Genomic DNA, 12,213 nt, shown 5'->3' with positions numbered 1-12,213 from the left:
AAGAAGTGAAAGCAAAAGTTGACACTTTGATGGAAGTCAATACTTCAGGGTGTTATATTTTTCTATAGCTTGCCATTTTGTCAGCAGTTAAACATGCTGTGATCACAGGTGCCAAGAGTTAAGGAAAAAAATTCTGTTTCTATATGTGGTCACAGATACTGTCTTTTGTTACCTTTTCATGTGGATAGCTTCCAAATCCCCAGATATCTCACTTATTTAAGTAAAGTGTGTTTACAGATATATAAAAAGAACTGCAGCAAAAGGCATCTATGGCCAAGGATTATGCTTTCTCCAACAGTAGATTATTACATTCAGCATGCCATAGTTATTTTAGCTGACAAACATATTGGGTTTTGAAGGTAAAAACTAGATTCATTTCCGAGCAGGTTAACTCAGAAAGCTCCATCACAATAGTATTGATTTTCTAGAAAGTATGTTCCTACTTCAGTGTGATTCTTAATACACATTTAAAAGTAGTATTACTTTGTTAATTTAAAGAATCGGGGGGCCGGGCTGTGGCGCAGCTGTTGAGCAGCTGCCTTAAATCACTCTGACCATGAGGTCATGAGTTCGAGGCCAGCCCGTGGCGGGATGAGCACCCGTCAATTAAAAAAAAAAAATAGCCCCTGCTCGTTGCTGACCTAGCAACCCGAAAGATAGTTGCATCTATCAAGTAGGAGATAAGGTACCACTTATAAAAGTGGGGAGGCAAGATTAACTAATTTACGACCTGGAATGAGGAAGTGCCGTCAGTGTGGATGATGAAGCAGCTGCTCCCCCCTGTGGCCAGAATCGAACATCCCCTCAGAAGATGGTTAACTTGCCTCTGCGTGTGTCTCTCAGTCTCTGTTTGATGTGTTTATGGGCATTGAATGTTTGCCCTATGTGTGTTATAATGTGATCCGCCCTGAGTCCCCTTTGGGGTGAGAAGGGCGGAATATAAATACTGTAAATACTGTAAATAAACTGGGGAATGGGGGGGGGGGATTTCATGAGTTATGTAGGAGAACTCTTTGTCAGCACATGAAACCCATAGCTGAAGTACCCTCAAGAGATGTGTTTGCTAAAATCCCTCCTGTGAAGTAGGTCACATCAATAGCGGATGCCTTCTTCTTCATTATCAAAAGGTTCTTGCCGTTAGGAAGCTCTTCCTTATAGTTTTGATTATTGGGATCTAATGTTTACTTGAGAACTGTTTTCTTGTAATTTGACCCCTTTCCTGTAATTAGGTTCCGCCATCTAGAGCACCAGAAAAAAGGTCTTCATTTTCTATGTGACAGCCCTTCAAATACTTGAAGTTGTATCTTAAAAGATTGTAATTTTTTTCTTTTCACTTATTTTTATCTGATTTTCTTTCTCTCAGTGTAATGACAGTAACTTATTCTCCTCTGGCACTGGCAGCTGATGTCAGGAAGGTCATAAATCTGCTTTAGATTGTAGTCCAGACTTTGAAGGTACAATCTAATACCTTGAACTCAGCAGTTGGACAGCTCCTTTAGAATTCAAACTTAAACTCAAAATGCCTTTGCCATTGGCTTCAGATCCCTTGCTGCCATTGCTCTTGATTTTTTACCTAGACAGTAGTTAGACCACTGCTGAAAAAGCCTTCTTTTGATCCAGAAGCATGGACGAAGTGCTGTCAGTATGCTGATGGCACTCAAATATATGCTTTCAAAAACAGGCTTTGCTAAGTGTGTCTCCTCTGAATGGATGCTTGGAGGAGGTAATTGGCTGGATGAAAAAAACAAAAACAAATTGAAACTGATTCGAGATATTACAGAGATGCTTGGCATCAAGGGTCCTGACCTACGGTTGGAAGTGTGTCAACCAGTTCTGAATATCCCCCCTTGAAAGATAGTGTTTTCAGCTTAGGAGTACCCTTGGATCCATTTCTCCAAATGTCAGCCCAGATACATGTGATGGCCAGGAGGGCTTATTATCAGCTTTGGTTGATATGCCAGTTGTGCCCTTTCCTAGAATTGGAAGATCTAAAACCAATAGTGCATGTGCTGGTAATGCTGCTGGGGAGGTATGGGAGGTTTTTTGGGGAGGGGGGGAGGAATTGTGAGATTTAAATGCTATTTTCAGTGTATTCATTATATTTTAATCTATATTTTAACTGAAAGCAAGAGCTGCTTCTTACTCAAACGAGACGTTGCTTTTGACAAAGGTTTCTCACTCAGCACACCCTTTAATATTCTCTGCACAGCATGAATGCATTTCTTTGCCCTCTGACCTATTTCTCTTTTTTGTTTGCTAATCTGACACTCCTGTGAACCCGAAATTCCAAATAGCCAGCTCGATCCAGAGATGTCGTTTTGTCAAGGCCAGACAGCTCGTTAGCAGCAGCCTCTGTCTGCATGCTATCTAACTGGGAGTTATCCTCCCTTTGCACCTGGCTAGCTTCGGTATCATCAACACCATTCCCTGCTGTGGGAATGCCTCCCTGCTCCTCATCTCTCACAACAGGTACACTCTGAACCTGAATCCCACAATCGCCATCAGAGTCACTCTGAGACTCCAAGCTGAGTCACAACAATCGCCTTCTCCCATACAATGAGCCCTGTACACTCAGATCTTCCGAGGAACATTTATTTCAAAACGTCACAACTATCACCCAGAGGATCTTTTTGAGGCTGCTCCTAAACTGTGGAATGACTCATTGGAAGAGAGCCCACCCACTCCATTTTAAACTATGCATTTTCAGTACACATTGTATCGGTATGAATATTTTTAATGTGTTTTAATCTGATGTTAATAATAATTATTTAATAATGTGTTTGTCTCTTGATTCTCCAGGGCCACACCCATTTAACAATTTACTTTAGTCACAATTTCATTTCATCTTATGAAGTGAGAAATATCATCACCTATATGCACTATCCCCATTAGTACTACAGAATATTTGAACATATTATCACCAGCTTAAGCTTCAATTCTGTACTTACTTACCTGTAATTAAGTTCAGTTTCAGAACAGACATTTACAGAATTGTCCTGCAAGAGACCATTTTGTAGGCAGCCATGTTGCTAGGTTTGGAGAAAAAGGGCTGGCTAACGGACAATGGCAGATGAGTGACAACAGGACTGTCCCCCTCTACCCATATTTACTCCACATAATCTCCCAATTTTGGTTGAACAAAGGAGTTGTAAGGGAAGAGGAATCGACTTTTCAAAATGATGTCTGTTCTGCTAGTAAATGGGTGCTCTTGGATTCACACATTAGTAAAAGGGGGGAAATTTGCAGCTTCATTGCTTACAGTTAATTCTGATCTGAAGAGCACCTCCAAGAGCTTCTTTAGGTTTGAAGCCCATTTTTAGGCAGAAAATATTGTCATGCTTGATCCTTGATGTTTGTGTATAAAATTAGTGTGTTTTTTTTTAAAAAAAATCATAGCCAAAATTGATTTCAGTCACCAGCTATCAATTCACTTTGTACATTTTTTTCAGAGATAACTCCTTGAAATATCTTCAGAGCAGAACAAACACCGTCTGTCATTTGCTTATTCATGGAACTTGTGTATTTAATCTAAAGCTTGACTCATCTGCCTTCAATTACAAAAATATATGTTTTCATGGCAACTACTATATATCTTTTCTTTCTTTTTCTATTGCAAAGCTTAGCTGCCCCTTCAAGAGATTTCAGTCCATAAAGCTTTTTCCATTTCATTTTAATCATGCATAGTTTTCAATATCTGGCTTACAACTAAACCAATTATATTTAGATTTGATCCCCAGGATCCCAAAAGTGCTGTTTTCCTTGAGACACTTCTATTTAATAATGCTACTTTTACAGTGCATCCCCACCCACTTTCTGCTTCCCTTAAAGATGTACCAGACTGATTAAGGCTGTCCATTCAGTTTAATAACATACAGTGCTTGTACAAGAACCTAAAGTCTCAAATTTGTTATCTGAGCCTCTAAAAGTCATTAGATTTCTGTCAATCTTTCTCTACCTTTCCTCATGAGATCTTGCAGAGGTGTCATTACAATTCCAAACCACCATCACAACAGGCGAAACAGGAGTAAGAGCTTTTTCTTTCACTGCCACAAGTGGTATTTGGAATGCAGAATTCTTATATTAAATAGTCATTAGTATAAGATATTTTATTTCATTTTAGTTTTAAGTTAAAAATGCAAAATAGTTTGTCTTAGCTATATTGACAAGGGGGTAGATATAGAGAGGAAATGTGGGTCCCAGCAAAAATTCTGCCCCCAGTGAAATTTTCCTTCAGTGTTTGAACATCTAGCATTGCACTAATTTCAAACTCCACTTAGGCTTTTAGAAATAGTTTAGACATATATTAGAAGGGTGCAAGCAAAATACCAAGGGAATGATGACAAAGCAAGTACTTTACTTAGGCGATCCCCCATTATCCAAGTATGATGGCTTTCCAAGTTCTTGGAAGACGCCTGTTCATGAGTTTTTTTAATGTGTGGAGGTCGGTGCACAGCCGATCAACACACTCTTCACAGAGTGAGGGTTCAACCAGTGGCGTGGTTAACATGACAATGGTGCCTTCTCAGTCTGTTGCAGCCTTCTTCCACCTTCACAGCCATTGTAACATGTTTCATGTTATCATCTTCCTGATCCGTCATTGAGGTCTTCAGATTGTGCTCAGTCTGCAATCTCCCCTGTGTCTCCTCCCCCAGGAGTGCACGACTCCGGTGGTTACAACCGCAAATTCATTGGAACACACAAACCCCTTCACCATGACAAGGTGACAATCCATCGAAGGCAAGTATAAGAGTTCTACCTATGAACAATTTTCAAAGTCTTACTCTCTGCAATGTTTGAAATTTGGGCACAGAAGGAAAAATTAGTGGAAAGACAGAATTTAGCAGGGTGGACTATCCTAATATTACTCCTTTTCAAAAGCAACATCCCTATACTGTATATATCAGTAATTAAGTACTTCCATGAAAAAGTGGGGTCAGTGTGAATGGAAACAATGCAAAACTTAATGCAACACTCCATTTTGGACATTGCAAAAGGTTCCCCTTGCTTGGATAGATAGATAGATCGGTTTATTGATTTGTCCACTGACCATATCAACAATACAATACAAAAACAAAAATACACAGACAATAGACACTAATCCCTATCCTAAAATCCCTGTAACAGTTTACTAAAATAAATTAAAATACAATACTTGATTAAATAATAAGTTTGGTAAAATGGGATTAATTTACAAGATGAAAGTAAAGGTGGGTAGAGTGATGAGTGTAAAAGTGTCAGTCGGAGAATTCCCTTGCTTGGGAAAGAGAAGTTGTGAATTCTCTTGCCAAAATCAGAATAAAAGATTGTACAATTCAGCTCAGGTTTAAGAAATGAAGCAGGAGAATGACTGAATTTTGTGAAGCCAACAATTTATTCATCAAAAACACATTCTTCAAGTATCAATGGTATATATGGACATCACCTGATGACCAATATAGAGACCAAACAGACTACATAATGGGAAGCAAAAGGCAGAGAAGCACAATTTTCTTTGCAAAAGCAAGGCCAGGAGTAGATTCTGGCACAGACTATGAACTGCGAATATTACCACCTTATCACATTGAGAAATTTCCCAGTCGTAGGACACTTCAGCTTATTTTCAAGCATGGAGAGGCACTGAGTTCATAACATGAGTTAAACTACTTCCAGCTGTCTTGCATAGCCCTCAGTGGTTGAAAAAGCAGAAGTGTCCTGAAAGAAGGGAACTCCAGCAATCAACCTCATCACATTGAGAAATTTCCCCCTCTCGGACATTTCAACCTCTTTTCAAGCATGCAGAGTCATGGAGATTGAAAAGAGGCTGAAATGTCCTGAAAGGAGAGAGCCCTGAACATGGGCCAGCAATCGTGTTCAGAGTTCCTACTTCTGATCATGCTTCACTCCCATGGTTACAACTGAAAAACAGGTGGGATGGGAACCATCAAAAGTTTCCTCTCCTGTTGCATTGCCACCAGCAGTCTCTTGTATCCTATGAGATTTGATGCAGAGCAGTATGATCCCATGGAAATAAATGGGTTTAACCTGGATTACTGTCTCTTGTATCCTATGGGGTTTGGTGTAGAACAATTTTATCTCATGGAAAGAAGTAGTTTTAAACTGATGTCAGTCTCTTTTAATGTAAATGACTTTGTGTAGAGCAAGGGATCTCTTGGTTTTTGGATATTGTTGCTTCTCCTGATTAAAAACAAAAAAGTTAATACTGACCTTGTGATGAATGTATTGCCAGCTCTTAAGTTTCCATATGTGAGTGTGATGGGGAGGCAAAACTCGAAACGGGACTGCTGGCAATATAAGAGGGGTAATTCTCTACTCTTAAAGGGTAGTAACCCTTAAATGGACAGTCACCCATGATTTCCCCTCTCAAAGTGATGGGGTCATTAGAGTAAATGAAGAACACTAAACTAACAATTGGCCTAAAATACAGCCTGAAGAAAATCACTGTAGAATTTAAATACATTGCAAAAATAGATTTGCACTATTAAGCTTAATTACCTAGGCTTGTCCAAACTTGCAACTAGTGCTGATCAATCACTACATATAATGTCATTTTGGGCCACCTCTTATTTTCTCCATGTCCACACACTCTTTAAATAAATACAAAAAGAAAAGTAAATAAATGAAATGTTCTGTTCTTTGTTAATGATTATGTTAAACGACCTCTCTCTCCTCCCCCCTCCTCTCTCTCTCTCTCACATACACACACACATACACATACACATACAGAAACAAAAAAGTCTCCCAGATATTTAAACTGAACACAGAATCTCCACTTCTTTCTCCTTTTCCATCACCTCCCCCCTCCGCCCGCAATTTAGTAAAACAATGGGGAAACATGGCATTGCAGATGTTTCATATGCCTCATTCGCGCTTTTGTACCATAGCATTCATTCATATTGCATGGTACAGCAGACACCTCCCTTCCCCCCCCCCCCCCCCACACGGATGAAGCAGTGAAACGAAAGTGAAAGCAGCACAAACCCATTTGCTTTGCTGCTGTTTGTTCCTCTGTCTGCTGCGCTTCCTCTTACACATGTAAAGGTTTGATTATTTGCCAGCTTGTAACATGGCCCCTTACTCCTGAAGTTGGGGCTGCTGTGTAAACATTCCTGTGTCAACCTTGTTCTCAGAAGGTAGTGGGGGAAAGTACAGGATTACTACCCACACAACACCTGGCTCTTGAAGATGGGATTGCTGTGTGAAAATTCACAAGGCAGCCCCATCAGAAAGTAAAGGGGGGTATTTGGGAGCTGGGCACACAATTATGTTTCATCAAATACAGCATAACCCTGCTAATTGAGCCCCGCTAATCTGAGCGTTTGTATTATCTGAGGCAAATGTCCTCCCCGCCTCTCTCTCTCTCTCTCTCTCTCTCTCTCACTTACCCCCTGGGGTCCTGGTGCTGCCGGAACCCAGCCGGGTGAGTGAGCAAAGGACGGAGGGCGGGCGAGCGAAGAAGGGCGGCAAAGGCCCTCCCTCGCTTGCTAGCTTGCTCACTCCTTTGCCAGGCCAGGCCTTGACGATGCTGGACCCGGCGTGGCGAAGGAGCTGAGGGACGGAGGGCAGGCGAGTGAAGGAGGGTGGCAAAGGACCTCCCTCGCTCGCTCACTTCTTCACCAGGCCAGGCCCCAGGGCCTCACTGAATGGGGTGCTGGGCAGAGGAAAGAGTACCTCTTCCCTTTGCCCATCGCCCATTTGGGGAGGCCCAGTGCGTATTGCTAGGCAGCAAGCATGCACCGCGGCCTCCCTGAACGGGGTGCTGGGTGGAGGAAAGAGTGCCTCTTCCCTTCGCCCAATGCCTGGTGCCCGTTTGGGGAGGCCCCGGTGCATGTTGCTAGGCAGCAAGCACGCACCGCGGCCTCCCTGAATGGGGCATTGGGTGGAGGAAAGAGTGCCTCATCCCTTCGCCCAGCGCGCGGCGCCTGTTTGGGGAAGCCCTGGTGCATGTTGCTAGGCAGCAAGCATGCACCGGGGCTTCTCTAAACCGGGCCTCCGTGTTATCTGGGCAGTTTGGTTATCCGATATTGGGCCTGCCTCTTTATCTCGGATAACCAGAACTCTACTGTACTTCCTTTTACCAAGTGAAACAATCTTGCAGCATGCAGGAAGGGCACGCCCCCATGTTTATATTATATTGTATAGATGTTTGTTTGATGTTGTTTCTGTAAATGCATATGACCATTGGTCAGAGCATTAATAAATTGATTGATTGATATATTATATTGTAGATCTACTTCCTTTTCTTGTTCCTAGATGATATATCTGTTTCACCTGGGCAAGAGACGAGGGGCACTGGAGGAAAGAGAAATATTCATGACATAGGAAGATGCAATGGAGCTGAATCTGCAAGGTAAGTGACTTTGTGGGCACATGCATAGCCAATTTCTATCTTTTTTCCTATGTGCTAAATATTTGTGCTTTTCCTGCTACCTACCTTTCTTTGTCCAGGCAAAACAGACACAGCACACAGAAAAGGAGAAAAGAAGTTGGAATCTGCAAGAAAAGTGAAATGGTGTTTGAGGCTGGCTCTTCCTCCTGAAACCACTGCAGGTAGCCCCTTCAGGGACCACAGCAGAGCCACCCTTCCCCTTTCACAGTATTCAACTTTTGTTGAGTGGCAGTGTCCCTAACCCCTATGAAGGTGGAGGGGTGGCTACATTGTTTTTAAAGCCTTTTCTGCTGGTAGGGACAAAAGGCAGGGGTAAAAGCTTGAAACATCCTAAAATTACAAATGCCTTGTCTGAATCTTGAAACAAAGTCAGTAATTGCAGTACTAAAACTCCTAACCTTGTCATTTATTTGGTCAATTTAATTGATGGTCCAGCACTGAAAGCATGCTGGTTCACATCCTTAACTATTTTCTTTAAAATCCCAATCAAAAGAAAGTGCAATCCATGATCTGAAAATTATCCCTCAGCTTTGCAGAATTTTCCTACCCCATGTCAGGATGCAGTATACAGCTAAATCCTTCTATTACATAGAAGTTGGAAGCATCAGGTGGATTAATGATTCTCAGTGTGTCTGGTTGGCTTCAGTAATATGGCAGTATATGTCTGTATGCAGACCATTCACTGAACCCATCCATATTTTATTAGTTCAGTAATAGTTTTTCACAGTATAGTAATGGAGAAGAAGCAGTCAGGTAAGAAGATTCCACTGTAGTAGGCATTTATTGTATGCCTAATGATATATAGGCTCCCTTTGCAATTTTTTCAATAAACTGTTCATGTGTCTTAACGTACTGAACTTCAAAGGAATTTTTTTCATTAATTAAGACCAGCAGAAGAGTGTCTATATTATAAAAAATGTAATACAGTACAGAGGGGTTGCATCTGTCTGGTAGATCCATAACCTGAGCACTATCAAACACATCTCAGTTAGCCAGAACTGAGTGGTAGTAATGATTTAAACAATGTAGTACTGAGCCTATCATGTACTGTGATCATGTTAATTTCCTATTGTAATACCCAAAGCAAAATCTTTCCGGTTTGCTAAATCTATTTTATCCCATTTGTAATTGATTCTTACAAATACAGGATATGTATTTGTACTGTAGTAGAAAGGATCAAAATATAACATCAAGAGTTGCTGATGTTGTATTGTACTGCAGGAACTCCCAGTTAGTTTCTGGGCATAATTTGGAAAAGTTATATTTTGGAAAGAAGGTCTAGAATGTCACATTCAGCATGGCTGGAGGCCACTACACCAAATAATTAAATTTTCCAAGCTGTTTTCCAGTAAAATAGCAATACCAAATGTCAACATCCATTTGATCAAGAATTTTTGAGATGTGGTCTAGTTTTCCATCAGAAACTAGATCATCATTACGTCAAGCCAAAATGTGACTGAAATCAAGTTGACATTTCATTAAGAGTCATATCAAAGCACCTGCCAAAATGAACTATTTACAGGCAGGTTTAAGCTCACCTGAGAAACCAGTCATTCTTCCATCATCAAAGCCTCTAAAACAACCCCTTTCAGGACATACTCCTAAAACCATCAATTTCCTCATACACATCATTGAACAACAATTATTCATCATTGGGTGATGGTACATTTATGTTATTGTGATTTTCAGGGCATGGTGAAGCAGAATAAATATATCCTTTAGTCTCTCTTTCAGAAAAAGTGTTCACCGTGAACAACTGATGCTTAGTATCTTTACTGTTTCTTTGGCATGCTTCATTTTCATGTTGCCATGACATAATCATGAATAGTGAAGGAGGTATGTCACAAAATACAGCAACTCCATGAAGTGTTGATCAAGATTTGAATCATGTTTACATCCACAGCCTTCTGAATATATGCACACATACACAGAGTCTTTTTTATATTAGCTATGATATGAAGTAAACAAAAGCAACAATAGCACTCATGCTTGGAACATGAACTGATTTAAATTAAATTATTTGGGAAGTTTTTTTATCATGTCAGAAATGACTTGAGAACATACAGCAAGTCGCTTCTGGTGTGAGAGAATTGGCCATCTACAGAGACATTGCCCAGGGGACGGCCAGATGTGTTACCATCCTGCTGGGAGGCTTCTCTCATGTCCCCACAAGCTAGAGCTGACAGACAGGAGCTCACCTGGTCTCACAGATTCAAACTGACAACCTTCAGGTCAGCAACCCAACCTTCAGGTCAGCAGTCTAGTCGGCACAAGGGTTTAACCCACTGCGCCACTGTGACTCCATTTGGGAAGTACAGTTGTATAACCATGTACCACAATTTTTGTTTCTGGGTTATAAATGTCATTTTCTAATTGAGTCTATCATAAAAATATGGAAAAAGTTTATTAAACTGTAAAAACCTTGTTTTTGTGGGACATTCTGTAATACATTTTTTATAGTTTTTCAATGAATATCTCACTGAACCAATTCAACATAGTTTATGGCAGTCACAAAAATGAAGTTTCTGAAGTATAACAACTATTTTCAAACTATGTACCACACAATCAGGAAATAACACTTTAAAACCAGGAACATAATTTTTCCCCCAGATTTTGTTATGAATACTAGGCATGAGCGATCAATGAAAAAAATGGTTCTAAACTCGCTTCTAAAGTAGGGGCCGCCAGCACTTCGTTTTAGAAACTATTTCCTAGAAACTAGATTTTTTTTCCCTCCAAAATTTCGGATATTTCTGAAAGTTTGTAATGCTCTAAATTGGTTCATTAATGGTGGACGTGCATGCGCAGTTGTGAAAAAAAAACAGGCAGGAAGCAGCCAGGCTTTGAAGCTGTAAGGCCATTCAATGCTAATCAAGGTGGCCAATGGCAACATTCATACTTGCCTCAAACAGACAAGAGTTCTCTCTCCCACCCTGGACATTATTTCACAGGTATATATATATAAACTCCACTTACCTAGTTTCCAACAGAGCTCACAACCTCTGAGGATGCCTGCCATGGATGTAGGGGAAACGTCAGGAGAGAATACTTCTGGCACATGGCCAGGCAGCCTGGAAAACTCACAACAACCCAAAATCCACATTGTCTGCTTTAAAGTGGATTATCTGAGTCCAAACTGCCATATAATCCAGTTCAAAGCAGATAATCTGGATTCTGCATGGCTGTGTGGAAAGGACCAGAGAAAGTGAAAGATGTCGGAAAAGGAAAAAAAGGATAAAGAGAAGGGGAGAGGGAAGGAAGGAGAGAAAAGCAAAGGCAAGGGGAAAGAAGGAAGGAAAGAAAGGAGAAAATGGAAATGTAAGAGAGGGAGAGGAGAAGGAGAGAAAGAGACAGTGAGAGGGTGAGAAAGAGAAAAAAGAAATCACGGAAAGGTAGTGAGGGGAAAGAAAGAGAGAGAGCTGCAGAGAAGGAAGGAAGGAAGGAAGGAAGGAAGGAAGGAAGGAAGGAAGGAAGTTTGACTGTGCTGCGCTCCCAAACAAGTTCGGTTTCATTAAAAAAATTTTTTTAAAATATTTAAAAAATATTTTGGGGCAAAAAAATTATGAAAAAATATAAGAGACATAATGAGAGTAGGGCTACAATGCCTCGAATTAACAAGCTTGATGGGCCGTGATACCACGAGTTGGATACCACTTCAAAAAGCAGGAACAATCCGATTTTAATCCGATACAAGAATCATTTCGATATTTTGCCCATGCCTAATGAATACACCCTTAAATTCAAGCTTCATTTTAAACTGTAATAATCTAAATCCTTAATGCACTACATTGCTATGTAACCATGGTAGTAATGTAATAAATCACCCA

The 12,213-nt window shown here is 40.6% G+C and overlaps 1 long non-coding RNA gene across 2 annotated transcripts in view; it reads left to right on the top strand.

The window, feature by feature from the left end:
- The window catches only part of LOC103280107 (uncharacterized), a 69,577-nt gene extending 58,766 nt beyond the window's left edge, over positions 1-10,811 (top strand). For both annotated transcript variants that reach the window (XR_507182.3, XR_001730795.2), the window contains 2 exons: positions 8,251-8,347; positions 8,446-10,811. This is a non-coding gene — a long non-coding RNA (uncharacterized LOC103280107). The remainder of the gene's footprint in view (positions 1-8,250; positions 8,348-8,445) is intronic.
- The last annotated feature ends 1,402 nt before the right edge of the window (positions 10,812-12,213 follow it).

This window comes from Anolis carolinensis, chromosome 1, assembly GCF_035594765.1.
Source record: "Anolis carolinensis isolate JA03-04 chromosome 1, rAnoCar3.1.pri, whole genome shotgun sequence".
In the NCBI taxonomy this organism is placed as follows: domain Eukaryota; kingdom Metazoa; phylum Chordata; class Lepidosauria; order Squamata; family Dactyloidae; genus Anolis; species Anolis carolinensis.
This window is presented reverse-complemented; position numbering and strand designations above follow the sequence as displayed.